At 43.2% G+C, this 20208-nt stretch overlaps 2 long non-coding RNA genes across 2 annotated transcripts; one reads left to right on the forward strand and one right to left on the reverse strand.

Annotated features, from left to right (window-relative positions):
• Positions 1 to 6778: 6778 nt before the first annotated feature.
• Positions 6779 to 11695, reverse strand: LOC102383510. The gene is made up of 3 exons (XR_323023.2): positions 11587 to 11695; positions 11453 to 11500; positions 6779 to 6983 (listed from the first exon to the last, which is right to left on the reverse strand). It is a non-coding gene; the product is annotated as an uncharacterized LOC102383510 (long non-coding RNA).
• A 2236-nt stretch (positions 11696 to 13931) lies between these two features.
• On the forward strand, positions 13932 to 15883 carry LOC102383331. The gene is made up of 3 exons (XR_323022.3): positions 13932 to 14057; positions 14468 to 14729; positions 15417 to 15883. It is a non-coding gene; the product is annotated as an uncharacterized LOC102383331 (long non-coding RNA).
• The last annotated feature ends 4325 nt before the right edge of the window (positions 15884 to 20208 follow it).

Here is a 20208-nt window from a genome sequence, read left to right on the forward strand (position 1 = left end):
TGTGAGGTCTGATTAAAGAGAATAAAATATGCAATACAGAACCAGCTTTCAGATAGAAGTGCTTCAGGTTTCAGCCTTTCTAAACCACTCTAGTCTGGATTAGTGAGACTTTTCTAATTTCCTATTCATATTAGGGAGTAATAAGCAGGCAAAAGGATCTGTAAGTGAGTCCTAAAGAATCACCAGATCCTGAAAGTGTGTGTGTGCAAGGAGGTGCCACATAGGGAGGATATACATAGCATTGTGCATGTGTGTGTGCATGTAATCTGCAATAAGTATTGACACAAATTTGTATCCAAACAACTGAAGATGTGAATGGCGAGTCTCCCTGGTTTAACTTCAACAGTTTCATGAAGCTAATGCTAACCCTTTGATGACACTTTAAGCCAGGCTTAGTTCATTTTAGTTTGAAGACAGTCAGGAATGGTATAAGCAACATTCAAATAAGCCACTTTTGAACCAGAATAAGTGTGTACACACAGTGCCATAGCAAGGGGGTGGGGTGAGTGGGGCAGCTGCCCTGGGCACTGAAGTGAAGGGGCACCAACAGGTGCTGCCCAGACAGGCCAGGGTGCGGGCCGGAACCACAAGCGGCTCAATTTGGGGGGCGTGAGGGTGGGGGGAGGGCGGCTCCTACTGCTGCATGCACACCCAGGCATGGTTGGGAAGGGGTGGGGGGAGGGGTATGTACTCTCTGGATCTGCGCATGGGGCAAAGGGCAGGATGCCACAGCAGGATTTGCCCTGGGCGCCAAATGTCATTGCTATGGCACTGTGGACCACACAGCAGCATGCACCTGTTTTACTAAATCAGTTTAAAATTAGATTTTAAGTTAAACTGGTGCAACTTTCTCTTCTGCTTCTAGTATGTGTAGCCCTTGCCTACATACTAAAATTGTAGTGTTTTAACCGTGGTGCTGTAGTTAAAATAGTATAAACCTTTTAGCATAGATAGTTAAAATGGTATAAAAATACTTGTCAGTATAGTTTATTGAAGTGAGGGGCAGAAGAGAGAGCATAGGTCATGGCTCTGTGTGTGTATGTATGTGTGTATGTAAGATGTATTATTGTATTTTCTGTATCAAGTCATAATGAATACATACAATCTTTGCATCTCTTCAATGCCAAAAATAATATTTTTCCTTCAAATAAGGGAATCAATTTCAAGAAACTTGAAATGTCAATGGCAGAAATAAATCAAAATTGTCCAGAGGATGAGCATTACCCAAAGTGAAGCAATTTAGTAAGATCATTCTGCCCACAACCCAACCCAATGAAAATTAAATTATTAGACCAGCAGTATAAATGATAGCATGGCAGCAGTTGGAATTGCTGTTTGGGATGAACTTATTGGAAAGATGGCTTAAAGAAAGAAAGGTTTACAAAAAAGAATTGATGTCCTCCTCTACTGATCATTTGGGTTTTTCAGCTACCAATGATGAAATGGTGTGCATGTTGCATAGAGCTATGCTGCTTTCTTTTGGATCAAAGTTTAAGAAAATCTTTAATATTCATTCTTCTAGATAGATTTTGTGTGTAAAATCACCTCAAGATGTATTATTATTTATCAGTGATCTCAAGAGTCACTAAGAATAAGACAGATGGTGAGCTGAAATGTACATCCATTTAGATAATTTCCACATGGAAAATAATAGCAATAATAATAATAGGAATATGCTGGCTATATCAGAGTATTTGTTTCTTAAAAGACCAACTCCAGCAATATAGATTCTCATATTTCTGGGTAATGCAACCCCACCAGTCCAAAAATGGGGAACCAGGCATCAGGCATACAGATGCTGGTGCTGTTATTTTTAATTTTACTAGCTGATAGGGATCCTAAACAAGATAGAGCATTCTGCTTAAAAATCAGCTGCCCAAGAATTTTTCACACTGTGAAATAATCCACTTCTTTGAAAGCTTTGCTGATGGAAAAAACCTGTTCATAAAAATCAATCCTTTTTTGTGCAGAAATCTAGATCATATCACACTGTTCATGTGTGGAAATACTGTTATAAATGCCATTTATATGTTGAAAGACTTTATGGCTCTGGTTTTACCTCTAAGACACAATGCACATTGCTACTCTAGAGCTTCTTAGAGTAGGTCTAAATTGAGCAACTGACTAGCAGAACTGTGAAGTTAAAATTATGCTGTTGTAGCTGTGCCAGTATAATTCTCTGTGGGGACTATTTCTTTATTTAAATGACCCTTTTCAATATAATTTGCATTTTTAAAAGTCCTGATAGTCAATTTCACTGTGTAGGTAAACCCTTACTCTTTAAATATCATTTGAATAGAAGATGCCCATGTTCCGTTGACGTAAGTACTTTGTGTTGTAAGTACAAATTGACAGTTCCTTTTTGCCTCCCATTCTCTTGTGCTGATGGTAGTTAAATGGCTGGTGCCTTCTAAGATTAGAGAGAGAGAAAGGAGGTATAAGCAAGGGTAATATCTCTGAATTGCTTACACCTGAGCAGTAGGACAGAGACACAAGTTTTCCATCAGTCAAAATGTATAAGGCTGGCTGTAGGAGAGGCCTCATGGAAGAGAAAAGCACTAGCAGCTATTTCAGTAGTGTTTGCATCCAGGGCTTAAGGGGGATGCGACAGTTATTTTGTTGAAGCTCTCCCATTTTAAGAGAGTGTCTGGGTGTTTGTTAAAATTTTCAACAAATCAAGAGTTTGGAATATCGACCTTCAGGGTGACATCATTAGGATTCAGAGGTGTCACCTCACTGAGTTTGCTGGCTGGATTTTCAAAGCATGAAGGAGCTAAGCCCTGAAATGAATAATAAATGTCAGTTCAAAACTCTCTTTGTGCTGTGTTTTTGGTCGGGCCATTTGAAGGCTCAGGAAGAAATTCAAAGCCCAATTTGATAGGTGTTCTCCAGACATCCATATAGAAATATAGCACGGAGGAAAAGGTGGTTATTTATTTATATGGCATAACATAGGAGTTACAGCATCCTCTTGGGATGTGGCTGACCTAGGTTCAAAATTTCAGGTACAAACACCATTTTTCAGGCAGAGGAAGCGACGGAGCCTAGGCACTTATTTTTGGCCGTGGAATCAATTAAGTCAGGTCCTGGCAACCTTTTAAACAATGATGGGTTGCTGTGGGCTTCTGATTTCCTCCCCTTATCAGGTGATTTCCACCTCCCACCTCCCCCAATACCTCCTGGTGCACAGCTAACACAAGTAGCATGGATTTCACATCCTGGTAGCTCCAGTGCCTTTGTCAGCCTCATAGCCCCTCATCCCCTTAAAAGATACAGCTGCTAAAAGGAATGGTGTTGGCATGGCCACCAGGTGCAGGGACTGTCTGGCACCCCCCTACTGCAGCCATCACTCCTCAACCCTGTCACCAAATGCTGTTGAATCCCATTGCCAGCAGCAATCAGCAAGGATGAATCTGTGGTGAGAAAGGCAACAGAGGCAATAGGGGGGCTGTGTTAATTCCCTTGCTGCTGGCTGTGAGCACACCTTTCTCTGCAACAGTGACATCTCCCACAGGGAAAAGCAGGAGCAGGTGTGTAGCTCTGGGACCCTTCACTACTACCTGCTCTCCCACCAGCTTTACAGGCCATAGGTTCCCAACCCTTATACTAGGTGACAGAATACCTAAAAGTTAGGTGATCCAGCACCAACTTCCTTGGTAGATTTAGCCTAAAGTGCCTTATTTTCTCAGACATGAACTCACTAAGGTGGTTCCACCTGTCTCTCTGGAGAAAAACAGGCTTTGAATTGCTACTTAACAAGGCATTTTTTTTTGTTTTTTTCTTTGCTGGGTCCAAGGATGATAGAAAATTGCAGACATTCAACAAATTCACTGTGATGGAAGAACATTCATGTGTATTACCAAGTAGATTAAGGCTATACACAGCACATGAAAACACTCTAGTCTTTTAGCACCTTTATTGGGAGTTTAAAGGGTAATCAAATTATGTTCTTTGCCATTTGCTTGTATGCTATAAAAGGCCTCTCATACCTGTGAAATACCGTGACCTACAAATAGTAAAATTGTATTTTTATCCTCACTAAAAAGGTCACTAGCAGAAAAGAAATGCTAAGCAGGGAGAAGGAAAAAATTTAATGCTACAGGGCCATCCAGGAGAGGGGTGGTCATTTTATTCAATCATGTTTCAGCATTTCTGTTGGTGAAGGGAAAACAAATCTGGATTGATGACAACTAACTGGACTAAGTCCTGGCTGATGCAACCCAGCCACTGAAATCAAAGCTGTCTGCCAACTTATCTCAGTTGAGGATGTTGCTCAGCTGGCCTGACAGTCTGTTCATTTATTTACTCCCTGAAGTTCACACCTTGTTACCAAGCAGCAGGAAGGGGCATAGCTAATGGAAGAGCCCACCATAAATCAATGGAGACTCTATGCCCCAGCATGAGAATGAGAACATTATCGAGAGAATGATTGGAATCCTATAACTTTTGTAAAGAATTATGTTATACCAGCCATGTCAATGTGTGTGGCACAGTGGCAGGGCAGTTAAGATAACTTGCTGTGACACCAGGGATGGACATTTAAAGCTTATTCTGGGCTTGTACTAAAGGCAAGTTGACCCAGCTATAAATGGGCACCAGGTCATTTGGGCTTGGATGTCAGACAGCTGGACATGGTGCTAGCTAAGCTGTATCACTTCCTTGTGTGTTGCCTGCTACAGAAACTAGTAGGTCTTACCTATACTAGTCAGATGGGGCTTAACACAACCTTTGACTATGTGTTTCTTCTAAAAAACTTGAGCGTAGCAAAATTGAGTCTCCCTCTTTTGGAAAATGCTACCCCAAAAGGTCAGAAAGGCAGATGGAGCATCAGTCTTACAAGCAAATAAGCAAGGGCTATAGGCAAGGCCTCTAAACTTTTTTGTACAGCTCCAGACTGGGGAGGGACCGGTGAAAATATGTTGTTTAGTTAAATTTTATTTTAAGAGTAATCTCTTTGAGGCAATTCATCCCTTTTACCTCATGTGGGCTGAAGCAGGAATCCCACTCCCATACTGTGAGAGATCTCCTGTCCTGAAAGGAGTACACTATCTTCCTTGAGCTGGATCACTGAATGGTAGTTGTGAAAGTGCAAGTTAGAAAACGTTCTCAGCCAGGTAAATCTTCCTAGTTCAACTGGTTTCAGTGGAGCTACACCAATAAACAATAGCCCTTATCTCAAACTTGGTCTCTGATTTGTGTCACAATATATTAATAATTTACACATTAGAAACATATACAACTCAAACCATTTAATTCAACCAGGTCAGAAAATGTTTCTTTTTTATCATGGATAATTGAAGAAAAACAAAAAAAATCAATTGTATTAACATGTCCCATGAGGGGAAAAAAATCAACTTTTTGACACCCCCCCCCCCCCCCCCAATTTTCATGCAAAATATAACTTTTCCAGAAAAATTCTATGATGCAGCAGTCCATGGGAATATTTCATTGGAAGCTGACTCATTCTTTCCAAAAATGTTGAAATATGCCCATAATATTCCATTATAAACCAGTTTTGACAGAATTTCCATTGAGGGAAGGGGGAGATCTACAGATCAGGATTAGAGCTGTATCTTTGCCTTGGTGAGCAGAAAACCATGAGTTGACTCTGAACTGCTCTTGTTGTATATCCCTTCTGTGTTGTCTCCCTTCTACTCAGTCTTTCCATTACGTACACTGTGAAACCACACTGATTCTACCACTGGGGACCCTTTGACATAGTTATGTGGGGGGGAGCAGAATGTCTTTGTGTGACTAAGGCCATCTCCCTTTCTTACTGTTTTTAAGTTTTTTCCAAGTCAAGCTCAATGAGAGTCTGAGAATGAAGTAAAACAAGTGAGTCCAGTGGCCTTGTTCACACTGGGTCAAAAGATTTTGCAACAAATCACTCCTTGGACTTCTTGAACTTTCAGTGTCAGTAGAATGCTTCGACTCCATGCAGACCAGCTCTCCAGGCTGTTTGGTAAATACAGCTTGCACAAGTAGATTGTAATGCCTGGGAACCAGCATTCAAGCAGAGCTGCAAGGGCAGTAATAGCACTGGTTCCACCAGCCATCTGACTATCCAACAGACTTATATCTGGAAATTACCCAAATATCTCTGGTTTTGGTATCAGTTCTAAGCATTATGTTCAGGATTCCCAGGATCTCAGCTGTAAGGCAGAGCATGTTTGGGTCTCTTGTGTTCTGTTCTAAGAGCTGCTGTGTTTGCAGCCCCTAGTGTCTGTGCAATAGCTTCCTTGCTCAGGGTTCAGTTCCTTAAAGTGCCAAACACTTTCTATTGCCCTTAAAATCTGTGGGAGCTGAGAAGCTCTGCACTCTGCCTTTAGTATGAATAGGTTCCGTCAATTTTATTTGGTTTCAGTATTTAATCATCCAAGTCTGTCTAACTAACTAAATAGCTAATGAAAGGCAGTTGAAAATGTATACAGGTTCAGCATCACCTGTGTCTCTTTTATACTGCTGTAATTCCATTGAAATCATCAGGGTTGCTGCAGTATAAAACGAGTAATTCAGAGGTGAATCAGGCCCCAGGTCTCCCAATAAATAGTACAATGTACCAGTAACTGGGCCAAGGGTCCAAAATAAGTCAGTGTCAGTTCCTCAGAAGCTTGCTTTCACTCACATTTGTCCCCAGGGCAGCCTGGTCTGTGAGAGCACCTCACTGTGCAGTGCAAATAGCACAACAGAATGAACAGTACCTGGGAAATCGAGTAAGCTTTGAACTTCTTTTACATTACATTGACTGCAGCCAAAGAAAGAGGGATGGATAGTAAAATGGTGAAGCAAAAAGAATTAGCAATGCCAGTTCCTCACTTGTCTCCAGTTAGCTGTACATGGTTAAAATCCTGGGATCTCTTTCAGTGGTTCTGAAACACAAACATAGCACCAAGCTTATATGACAATATCTCTTTGCTGGGTATCAGAAAAAAAGGTTTCTAACCACTAGAAGAGTGACGTTCTGGGCCAGGCTTCCGGTAGGTCTAGTGGGAGAAAAAAAAATAGCTAGTGTCAAGATGGAGCTCGTTAAGTCTATGCATAGAATTATATGACATGATGATAGGAGGGACTAGGGTCAATGGTTCAAAGTCCTTTTCTATTCTGTGTCAGATATTCCTATGCTGAGTTAGTTGACAGTATGGGGAACTGGGCAGGTTGGGAGATGTGTGGTTTAAGAAAACTCTGATCTGGATCTCAAAGGTGTCTCTAGTAGCAAATATATAACAGAATCTGCAAGGGGGAATGAATTCCCCAGAGAGAAGGGGATTTCCCTGCCTCACCTTCCATTTGATTGCTCCTGGGTTTTTTGTGAAAATAGCCATGAGATCTTGAAATCCCCAAGTGGCCAGGACCTTGGGTTTGTCTCATCTTCAGTATGGCACTTGCAGAAGCAATGTGCCTTCAATTGGTTTAGTACGGTCTTAGAGCAGATTAATCAAGTAAATCCCTATCATCAGCTTCTGTAGTGCATAGTTGTTTTTCAAAGATCTCTCATGAAAGTAATTGGCACAGCCCAATCCTACTTACTAGGTTAGAGCCTTATTTAATTCTTTGACTGCTGATGCCCATTGAACAAACATCTTCAGCAAGGTGCTGACAGGGCTGTGCCTACTTTTATGCTCTGAAACTACCAGAGTTTTGGAACTCATCAAACTGCATTAGTGTACTAGAATTTGTGGTCAGTGAATGCCAGTCGTGGCACACTTTTTTGGCAAGTGTGCTACAAATCCAGTCTGAAATAGTGGTACTCTAATCAGCCACTGCCCTCACCCAGTGCTGCCAAGCCCTGTTGCCACCAAGACATAGCAACATTGAATTTGGTGGCACCTACCCTTGTAGCTTCCATGGTCCCAAACTCTTCTGCCAGCACCAACCCCCAACACCCTTCCTTTCCCTAAGTGCTTCTCTAATACACTTTCCCTCCCCAACTGTTACCTTAACTCCCATTGCCAGGGATCCCATTAACTTGACAGTCAGGACTTTCATGCCAAACACACTGGCTGTCCACATATGGGTTGGTTGCCAACGGTGCTAACTTGCATTTGTAAGTAGTTGAAGTTTGCTTGCTAGCAGCTTGCCCAGTTATGTCATTTTCTCAGGTTTCTCTGGAATGTATAACAGTTCTACCTAATCTTGACTGACCTCAGTATTTGGAAATTACCAGCAAAACATTTCTGTTTTTTTCAATAACCTCTTCCATTTCAATGCGTCTCAAACATTAGGTCGCAACCCTCTGGGGGATCATGAAAGGCAATTGGTGTGTTGTGAGTCATTGAAAATTTTATGACACTCTTGCAAAGAAAATCATGCTCCTCTGCTAACACTCCCCTACCTTTTAAGGTCAGGTATTCTCTTTTAACCTCCTGAAACACACATCCATAAATGAACCATGCAGAGTTATGACTGTTATTGTTGATATGTTTTTTACTTTTACTTTTATAATAAATTAAGGGGTTGTGAACATTTTTTACTTCAAGTAAGGGGTCACCAGCCTGAACAGGTTGGGAAAGTATGAATGTTTCTTTCCTTTAAAAGCACCTTATACTTCCTTTGGGCCTGAGGCTACTCAAATTGAAGTAGGGAATGACAAAAGTTTCTTCTATTTCTATAGATACTGGATCAGCCATGTTTATTATTATGGTTGTTGTTATATATTCTCCTATTGCAAATTAATACTAATCACAAAAACAGCCTGCTCTTAGCTGCTTTCCAAAATCATCCTGGAGACACCTCTCTAAAATTAATTCCATGCTTGTCATTTGCTGTTTTATTTCCTACTCTCTGCTTTCTGTCTCAACAAGTTTTTAATCTGTGACAGCATTTTATCTCCCAACCACCTGATTATAAAATATCCTTCAGAGACTCCAGTAAAGGACTTTTATCAAAACCCCTTGAACCTCTCCATAAAATATACTCTCTGCCAACTATTTTGTTAACTCTTTCTGAGAATTTATATGGATAAATGAGTCATGATATACCCATAGTGAAGCTTTGTTCTTTTCTCCCAATTTATAACATGTTTATCAAGGCCCTTTTATAACACATTTTTAAATTATCTGTTCACCTGCTGGTAAAATTCAATTCACTGGCCTGGGATCCTTCTTTCTAATTTTGCTAAGATGGGTGTGGACTTGGTGGCTCAATAATCCTTTTATTTCATACCTGTGGTTAGTGGTAAGTACCAGGGGCCAGATCCTTAGGTGTTATATGTATCTCTGTAGACTACCATGGAGCTATATTGATTTACGCCACTAGTATGTGGCTTCCTAATTTTCGTTGGTATGCGTAGTTCTCAGGTGAATTCAACATGGTCTATGTGATTTGTTGCAATTGCCTCGTGTGGTGTAACAGTCCCTTGTTTCAATATATCTGCCTTGTACACTTCCTCATATTCACTGGTTGCATAAAAATAAGTATGGAATAGATACCATCATCCTCTGGGGCAGTGGTTCTCAATCTTTTTAGACTCAAGGCACCCCTGGATAGACTCAAGGCACTCCTTGGAAAATGCCAGCCCTTAGTTTTCACTCTTTTTTGACTACAAAAAAAATAATAGAGCAGTTTAGCTCTTGCAAAGTCCTCAGAAAGACCACAGCTATGAATTTCTATTTGAAATCTGTGGGTTTATCTTATGAATCATGTTTGCACACTTAACAGTGCTAACATAGTATGGCACCCTTGAAAGGATCTCAAGGCATCCTAGGGTGCTATGGCACCCTAGTTGAGAATCACTGCTCTAGGATAGTGCTTGCATCAAAGAAATGGTGGACAGAGGCAGTATGGCAAAGTGGATGAGGCAATGGAATGGGACCTGAGACCTGGATTATTTATTCTTGACCAGCTGGATGACTTGGAGCAAGTCACTTGAAAGACCTCTGTGTCTCACTGTCCCCTCACATGCCATGTCTTGTGTGTTTAGATGTTGCTAACTGTAGGGTAGGAATCCTGTTGTGCTATCTGTTTGTACAGTGCTTTGTTCAATGAGTCCCTGTAATAGAAATCCTGTGTCTACTTTGAACTCTCTTTTGTACTTGATTCTCTCCTTCTGCCTTGGTGGTCTAATACGCACTCCCCTTTAGTTCCTGCTGCTAATGTAATTTAAGTGCATCCTCTTTTTTTTCTAATGTGACAACTTTATCTCATGACAAGTACAGGCATTGAGCATCTTATAAGATCAATTGGGAATACTGCTTTCCCACCCTGAATCAACTCCTTGTAAGTCAGCTCTCTGACAGGTGGTATTAAATGCTGTGTGTTTACTTACTTCTACAACCATATCTACTGAAATTTATGCAGTGAAAGTAAAAAGGTGGATATAGTAAGTGTCTGGACTCCTGCATTCTCTTCCTATCATGGGCACAAAATGTGTGACCATGATCAGTTACTCAGACCAACATTTTTAAAATGTTTGCCAGTTTTGGGTGCCTGGACTTCTGGGTGTCCAGTGTGAGACACCATCAGACTGATTTCCAGGGGTGCAGTTTATCTACAGATTCTCTTGGTTTTCACTGGAGCTTTAGGTGTTTAGCATCACCTAGTAGTTATCTTATGCCTTGAGCACTCAGAAAATGAGGTCCTCCAACTAAGCAGACACTTCTGAAAAATCAAAGATTTATCTTTTCTGTGCCTCAGCTTACTCCTAAGTGAAATGGACATTGTAATGCTTATCTACCTCACTTGGGCCCCTGAGTTAAAATTCCTTTATACTTCAAAGTCCTTTAAAGCGCGGGTAGGAAAGACACCATAAACAGTAATTACAGCATGTCGTTTTTTCCATGATACTATGTGATAGGAAAAAGGTTGCTAGGCAAAGTTGGAAAAGAAAAATCAACTCTATACTGCCAATCCCTTTTGGGGAAAGTGAAAGATTTACCGCTAAGCTGTCAAAATCAGCTGTTGCCATTTAAGGCCTTTGCAAATGGATTGGAGGCAACACAATATTGCAGTAAGCTCCACTTTACAGAGAACAGCAGAAGTCTTGCAAATCTCTGTCTGCTGGTACTGATATCATGGTTTGTAGTGCAGCAGATGATAAGACCATATTCTCAGTGGGTATAAGTCAGCTTGGCTCCATTGGTTTTACTTGGGCTACTCTGTTTTACTGAAGCTAAAGTTCTGGCCTTTTCCTTTTAAAACAATTTCTTCAAGACAGAAAGGAGGGCAGGTATATTAGAGAATGTTTTGCTTGTATTTAATGCTTGACTGTGGATTTAACATAAATTATCCTTACAGAAAATGTAATGTGTGCAATTGCACCCCCTATGAGAAAAGACAATCTAATTCATGAGTGAGTCAGTTTGTCCCCGGGGCCTCCTCCTGTGCTCTGAGGGAAAATAATTTGAGCAGGCCCTTAACATAGAGAAGGTCATTTCCTCCTCCATGCAGGCTGCCATGCCAAAGGAAAGAATCAATGTTTCAGTCCCTGGCCCTTGAGTAGCCATTTCCTACTTACCTGCACTAGAAGAGGAGTGGCTTCACTATGTTCTGTAATGCAAGTAGCCTGAGGAGAGAAAGGCAGTTTTATGCTTCTGCTTCCCATGAGCACCTGCCTAGAACATGCCACAGTCTCCCCCTCTCTCTTATTACCTGTGGCTGTGAAAAGCTACAGTTCTCCCCCTGCTGCCGGTTTCGTCTTCTCTGCCTTACTCTTCATATTTAGCAGCATCACTCACCATCTTCTTGCATCAAGGAAGATGTCACTGCAAGATGATAGATGATGAGACGCATGCATTATGGCTAAGGGCCTATTAAAAAATGAGACGCCTTTGAATTTGCAGAGTAATAACAGGCACGGGGTACAGTTTATTGCTCTCTTTTTCAACAAAGAAATGATGAATGTTGGTGTAGAAAGATATGGCACGCCCACCCCAACGAGACGCCTTTACATCTCCCATCAAAATTCCAAGTCAAAGAAAAGGATTTCATTTCACTGTTAACACTCAGCCAGGAAAAATATGTGCTAGGTGCGAAAGCCACCTGTTCTTGGTGCAAACCTGGAGAGAAATGTGAAAAAAGTGAAGGCTGCTGGGCAATTTGGCCATCACTCATTTTCTCAGGAACGTACAAGCAATGTGTGTGCGTGTGTGGATGTGTGTACTCACCCATGTTTATCTCATACACACATGCCCTTAGGAAAACTATCACTTGTGGTGAAAGGTACAAAGAGCTGATACATTTCACAGCTTCTCCTTCAAAAAAAAAATCTGGAGTCACCACATTACTTAGGGTTATGAATGCTTTGTAATGTACATGAACTAATTTTTCTCCCCTTCCATTTCCAAATGTCCTTGTGCCAGCATTTAAAACCCCATCTTTTATTATTTTGCTGAATGCTAATCTCCGGGCTGTTTGATATTTATGTGGTTAGGTCTTGACCCAAAGCCTATAGAAGTCAATGGGAGGCTTTCTATTGACCTTAAGTGGGTTGTAGATCAGGTGCCTATTGATTTTATTCTGGTCCACCTAGTGTGCTTATATCACAGCCTCTAAGTACAATGCTAGGTTTTAATAAAATATTAAAGCAAGGTATCCAAACCAGCCTGCACCTATATATCATACAAAAAAAAACCCCACATTGTCACGCTAAAGTATCTTTCTAATTTGTATAGCATCTCAAACCAGCTTCTTCCCTACTTTGAATGTACTCCCCACCTCCAGACCATGCTTTGGAGGGCAAAAGGATCCTGCACTATGCCCTGAAGCATGGCAAAATCTGGATTTCAGTAAGTGAAAGAGAGAAGTGAATTGTCTAGCTAAGAGCAAAGCCTGCTGTCAGCACCAACCCCTTCATGCGAGTCAGAGACTGTTAAAATCCTAGTAATCTCAGCTAGCCAGGTAGGTTTGTAACAGTCAAGATTAACACCTTTCACATATCCTGGTAACTGGTCACCTGTGCGGATTTCGGAGTGCAGGTATGTTGTGGCTTGAACAGGAGGCTCTGCTGAACAAGTGGGCAACCTCATTCAGCCTTCCCAATGGTTTGGAGGTGCAGCTATTTAACTTTGCATTGTAGTGCATGTGCATTCACTTATCTAATTAACAATTAACCCTTAAAACCAGGTAGTCCTTATAACATGCTCTGTGCTTTCCCCAAAACAGCATCTTAAACTATTTCCTTTAAGAGGGCTCTTTCAGAGAGCAGTTATTGTTTGCAAGTTCAGTCACAGTTGCAGATCTGAAGCATGCACTTTGCAGATTACAAAATAGATGCTTATCTGCTATACTGCAGTTAATCTCTAGCAATTTTATTAGCTGCAATTTCTAGGCATTTATTCCAATGTGTCCACTGAACCTGCCTACCTCAGAGCACGTTATAAAATTACAACCATTACAAAACAAAATAAATATAATAACTTGTTTGAATAGGCTCATTCCAAAGACTCCAAGGCCTCTCGGAGCATATTCACAGTCTATCAAGCTCACCTAATTTCTTCCAACCCAACATTTCCCAACCTGCAACTGTTATCCCAATCAACTAACCCCAGTCACCCCCCCTCAATTAAGTGGTGAATTTTATCCATGTGCAGAGAACAAGCAAAAGGTGACGTCCATCTATGCCCCAAGTTTCATCACTATCACTAACTGTCTTTTCACAAACTCTTGGACAGGGTTTAATTTTTACCTCAGAAGAACAGATTCATCCTTAAGTACTATACAATAATGCATTTACCCTGCTCCCTCACCTCAAGCTACTCAATAAAGTGATAATTGGGGCACTCTCATGGGATATGGAAGGCTTGGGTTCAAGCCTTTGTTCTAAATCAGGCAGATTTGAAAACAGGTCTCCTCTCTTCCAGATGACTGCAGGTCACTGATCTCTTGGGTCTAATGGGATGGGGGAGTCTGGTTTTCCATAAGAAAGGGACAACCTGGTGTTGTCACTGAACTCCAGGAGAGGTTCATGGCTGAGGAGCCCAAGCAGAGTTAGATGTCTAAATACCTTAGAACAGCAGTTTTCAACCTTCTTTTCCACTTGCAGATCCCTAAAAATGTCCAGTGGAGATGCAGATCCCTTTGGAAATGTTAAATGGAAGTGCAGACCTCTTGGAATTGGAAGTGTGGGTATTCACATACTTTTGATTGATCATAGTTGTCTTTTGTGGACCCCTTAGACATAGTCTGTAGACCCCCAGGTTGAGAATCACTGCTTAGTTTGACATTTCCAATAAGACACCTTAGGCAACACCTCCAGTAGCCTGCAGGCACCTGTGAATCCTAGACATCTAACTCTCCCTAATACAGGGCTCACTGATGATTCACCCAATTGACAGAGTACTGATTGTGGCAGTGCTGAAGTCCTTTTGTGGGTTTAACCCTTAAATCCTAATGGTAGGGGCTTATGGACATGTTGGTGACCTTCTAGCATAAAAAAGCATTTGCATGATATTAGGTCATCTTTGGTACAATGCTACTAGCTATTGAAACTTCAGCGCATATTCTCTCACTTGCTCCTTTTCCCCTCTTGCAGCTAATATATCTGCCAGGCCTCCGCAGCTGTCCTAGTTTGAATGACTGGAGTGGGCCCTGGTGCATTGAATGCAGTGGCTGAGTGGTCCTGGCTCCACAAGACTCCACACTCAAGGACTTGCCTGAGGGCAGTTTTCAGCAGGCACTAAGAGGTGGCAACAGGCCCTTGTGCGATGGGAATGCAGCCTTTGTCCTCTTCACCAAAGATTTCAGCTTCAACAAGGCTGGATTCCTGAGGCATCTGGATAGGCTCTGTCAGCAAGGTATAAGGAATGGGCAAAGCAGGGAGGGTTATCTCCCTTTTTGAGGGGACTGGGAACTAGCCAGGGCTTTAGACTTCTGCCCTCTCCACCCCTTAAACAGATTCTTCTGGCTGCTTCGCAGGTGTAGCCAGGAGGCTGTGCATATATCAGCTGTGCAGTCTGAGAGCCCTTCATTAGCAGGGAGGTGCAGAGAAGGGGCTTCAAAGGGTCAATTATGATATTTGTCTTACTGTTAGGAAGGGGAGGGGGAGGAGGCTAAAGAGTGTGTGTATGTATCAGTTTGGCTAATCTCCTTCCATTTTGTGTTGTGTTGCAAGAAGAAGAAGAAAAAAAAGTTAACCTGCTGGCTTCCCCAGACTGCCTGGCACCAGTGGTCATTTCTGTAGGCTATAAGGGTTGTCAATTTAAGCTGTAAGGACAGGTGTAAATCTGTCCTGACATTCCACCCTCCCAGCGCCTCCTCACCTGAAGGGCTCTCATTTATTACAGAGAACAAGCAAATAAACCCAACAATCACTTTGACTTTAAAAAGAACCCCACACTGCCAGTTAACATCCTTGCCCCCTGTGTGTAGGTTTTTATAGTGTGCCTTAAAGTAAACCCCCCTCAGCTGTTTGTTAAAGCAAAGCAAATAAGGGCAATTCCAACTTGCACACAAATCCATTTGTTTGCTACCTTTTGAAACAGTTTGCAGCAGAAAGACACTGGCGGAATGAGATCGACAGGAAAGCTGAGCTATTACCTGAACAGACTCTGTCCCAGGGCCAGCAGAAGTAAAACAGTGACAATGTAAAAAATGTGATTTATTTTTTTTACGCTGTAAGAGATTTTGTGAAGAAAAGGCATTTGTTAAATGTGGAAAAAACATTGCAGAAAATACACTTTTGTAAAAACTAAGGGCTTGAATTTGTGTGTGAGAGAGAGTGCATTTCTTTATGCCATTTTTTAATTAACTTTGCCTTCTAAACACCAGAGAGCTGTTTTTCTACAGAAGCAGATCCAAGGAACTGCTTGCTGTTCCTTTATCAGCCCAACTGTCCCCATGTTTTTCATTAGGTAGTTATATGGTGCATTTCCCATCAAGAATTGCTTTAATCTTGATTGCATTCTAAAAGCTCAAGATTTTGCAATTCTGCTGGGCTACCTTTGACTCTTTTTTTTTTTTTTTTTTTGGTTCAATATTATGGATCCTACCTGCAAGCTGAAAACCTTATTGGCCGGATCTCCCCCTAAAATAACCATTCTGTGGATGTAGCAAATCCTAATTAATTATAACTTATCTCATAACTTGTCAGCATCAGATGTTTGATCCTGTTTAGAAACCATATTCCCAGGGGAGGAGGTACTGGGGGAATAGCTCGATGCTGCTCAATAGTGATTTAATGGACGCATTAATGCTGAGACAGATAACTGTATAGGCATGTTAAGTAATACATCAGAAATACTTCCAGAGAGACAACTTTACAGCTCACTGCAGAACTACTAACTGATTTTATACCTTTCTGTTGCACTTCATACATGGAGAGCGTGAATTTCTCTACACGCACAAGTCTGGTCTTGTCTTCCTTTTCTTTGCTTTTTATTTTATTTTCTGGGAAGAGGCACTATTATTTCTACCACACCTCTCCCACCTTTTGCCTTCCCCTGTACAAAACTGGGTGAATGAATACGAGATGCCTCGTTAGGATTGCTTTGTACGGCTAGAGGAGAGGAGATAGGCTTATTCACAAGGTTTATTTTAAGCAATGAGCTCTGGTGTGGATGAGATGGCTGGGGTTTGAGTGGGTCCGGGCGGCGATGGCAGGAAAGACCGAAGTCTAAGCCCGTGGATCAGTGCAGGGAAGGGCGTGTGTAGCGATCTCCATGAATGTCTGTCCGCCCAGTGCTCCCGCTCCAGCTGACCCGGGTCAATTCCAGCTCGGGTCCCCGCTTGATGCACGCTGAGTGTTTAAACGAAAAAAACAAGACTCCTTCCCAAGTGAAACATGTCTGATTCTTCTCCATGTGCTCGGACCGGCTCTCCAGGGCGTTACTCTTTCTTGAAGAAAGGACCATCCGTCCACGTCCAAACAGCAGGGCTTGAAAGCCCCCCTCTGGGACAACGCAGCCTTTAGCAGTAGGTGGGGTAATAGGAGCCGCGGCGCTGAATTTGCTACATTTCCACAGGCTTTCTTGGAGAGAGCGACTTGACCTTGCCCCGCTGGAATAACGTGATTTTACAGCTGGGGCTGCGAGGGAAGGGGGGGGGGGCTGCCGTTCAGACGCCGGCAGCCTGGGCACGTCGAGGTTGTCCAGGCGATCGCAGGCAGGAGAAAGCGCCCACATGGCAGTAGGTAGCAACATTACGGCTGATGGCAAAACACGGGGCGTGCGGGTGTGATGCTGTAAAAACCCACAGCCCTAAACGAAGCACGAAGCCGTCATGTTCCAAGCGCTGAGGCTTGGGGGAAATAACGCGGTGCAGTGCCTGAAAGCAAAGGCAGATGGAGTCGGCAGAGGGGGTTCGCAGGGCACTCAGCCCCACAAGTCAGCTGGAGCCTGGCGAACTTCCTTGACAAAAAGGCAGGGTAGATTTGCACCTTGCAGATAATTAAATCACACACGCACACATCATAAACTATATAGCCACAACAGTTAGATTACGTGTGTGTGTGTATGTTCGCCCGAGACGGGTAGATTTGCAGTTTATAGACTAACTACATCACCATCATATATTATATATATATATATATATATATATGTCGAGGTGTCAGTTCAATTCCTAGTCACAGCAGAGCCCGGAGACTACGTAATTAGTCCTGAGCCACAAAGGGATGTTATTACTTAAGCAAACACAGACAATAGAAGAAAAGACAAATTAGTGAGCTCTGCAAATAAGGGGTGGGAGGAGGCGATCCCTTCGGAGCATTCATTAATTAAACTGCTTCATCATCCGGGGAAATTCACTGGGTTTTATAAATAGGAAAGGGCAAAGTGTGCGCCTATAAAATGAGAAGCCTTGGTCGGACAATAGTGTCTACTGAGCTGAGTCTGGGTCTCCAACCATGCCATCATACCCTAAGCACGCAGGCATAGTGGATAGTTTGTCTCCCCAGTTTCGCCCTGTGATATCCCAACCGAGCAGTGCGTTTGGGTAGCAGGGTCTCCAGCGGGAGAGTACTACCCTAGTCAGCCAATACTTTGTAATTGCTGGGCTCTCATCGTACACTAATACCTGGCCAGAATAATACGTGTTAATCTCATACTATCATACATGAAGAGCAAACCACACTATAATATGTGATCTGGTTCTCTTTTCTTTCTCCGCCTTTCCCAACAGGCACCAGGTAATACAAACCCTCTGCACATAAGCCCACGGGAAGTGTATGAGAGACCTTATTCCTTCACACACAGCAACGGGACCACCTCCCTGCCCCTTCGTTTCCCCAAGGAGATGTGTATGCTCCCGTTTGCTGAGGGGCCCGAGCACCCACGGGAATATAAAGCCATATCCTTCTTCCCACCTATTGTCCCCCCTGCACTGTAACAAGCAGCGCGGCGGAAATGGATTGAACAAGCCTCAACTCAAGTGTCTAATTACGACCTTGGAAACAAACACTAGCATGAAAACAGGTTTGGGGCGGGGGGGGAAGAAGCGGGGTTATTCGACAGTGAGCTCCTGAATGCTCCCCCATGAATTCACGCTAGGATAAGCCTGTCTCTTGCAGTCGCATTTTACCTGCCCACCTTGTGCAAATCTCAGCACACACTCTCGCTCTCTCCCCCGCACAGACCGATCTGTCTGGGATTTCCTCCCCACCAAGACCCATTGGAGCCCCGTCCCGCAGATTGTTCCCGTAGGGGTTGCCGATCAAAGCAAGGTTATGAATTATAAATTGGAGCAAGTGGGGAGATTTTGAGGGTTCTTTTTTCCCCCGTTGTGAATCCCTCCTCCCCAAGGAATCCCCCTTGGACGTGCAGGTGAAGCATGGAAGGCAGCAGCACGCTGCAAAGATTTCTCTCTCTGGCTGTGAAGGTGACATGTACCAGATCCTAGGGGCCAAACAGGTCCCGCGTGGGACTCCCCCTGTTTGGACACATCCGTGCCTTCTCTCCAAAGGGTTAAATCCTGCAGTCTTTAATCTTGGGAGTTCGGCACGAAAAGGAGCGGCCAGATTTGGCCGGCCGGGTTTCCACTGAGCTCTGTTTCCTCTCTTGAGAGCAGGCGTATGCGCTGCAGCTCAGCACCTGTTGAGCTCTGGAACAGACTCGTGTTCCGCTGGGGGCCGAGTGGAAGCGGCGGGGCCGTGTTTGCTCCGTACAGGTGCAGCCTTAAAAGCAGGACAGGAACCAGCCCGCCCTAGTCTTCTTCCCTGGGACTCGTCAGACGAAGATTTCCAGAGCGTTTAAAACTTGCAGCCTCCAGCTTTGCCAATACCCAGGGTCTTTGCCACAGGTCAGATCAGTTGAGACACTGGGGAAAAATTGACTTTGAAGCTTAGATTTGGGGGGGGGGGGCATTGTTATTGTTACTCGAGAAAAATGGCCTGTTCCCACACCAAGTAAAATGCTCTTCGTGTTGTGGGGCCTGGCTCCAAACCCACGCGAACCCCTAGCCATTTCAGGAGGTTTTAAATCAAGCTCTGGCTATGTACCCTTTAGAAAACGTGTCCTGAAGAGTCCCCCTCCGCTGCTGGCGCCGATCACGAATATGAATCAAGCATCAGAAGCACTAGCACTCATCCCCCCCACCCCCTTGCACCGCATCGAAGGGCTTCACAGAGTTGTTTCAATACAACGTCGCAGCATTTTTCTGGCAGAAATGAGGAAAGGGAAGCTGTGAAGGACGGCTGGGGAGGGAGAAGGCGTCGGTGGTTTGCATGCGGCCACGTTGTTATCAGCAAGGCCCTGAAAGACTGTGTGTGCCACTGCTGATTAAGTGCTGTCCCCGAAAGATGGGATCAGACATGAGATAATGAGGCTCTGTGACAGCGCTGGGTCCCCTTTAAGTTTTCCCATGGACCAGAGCTGTCGCCAGTTCACAAAACTACAGTGCAAGGCAGCACCACGCTACTCACATCCAATTTGTCCTGCACAAAAGCTGATTCCCAAATCCCCACTAACAAACCGGTACCCGGAGACAATTCCTATAATGTTTAGTTTGATTCATTTCTTGACTAATTAACTGGAATCCCACCTCCCTTCTTTTTACAGTGCCCAATTAATCTGCAATGTATGTCAAAGGTCTTCAACTCACTGCAGACTAGTGAACCTTTGTTCAGGTTTGTGTCCATTCTATATTGATCTTATTACGATTTTCCCCTGTTGCTGCCTGCAAAAAAGCTCGCGGTCCGCTTTAGTTTTCCTTTCCAAACTTCAATAGGATTTCTGAATTCTCCTTCCTCCCCCTCGGAGTTCACTGAAAGAGCCTTCTTTTCCGAGGCTTAAAATGAACTCAGGAGGGATGCAACCGAGATGAAGTTATCTGAACACAGAGAGC

This window comes from Alligator sinensis, unplaced genomic scaffold, assembly GCF_000455745.1.
Source record: "Alligator sinensis unplaced genomic scaffold, ASM45574v1 scaffold216_1, whole genome shotgun sequence".
NCBI lineage: Eukaryota > Metazoa > Chordata > Crocodylia > Alligatoridae > Alligator > Alligator sinensis.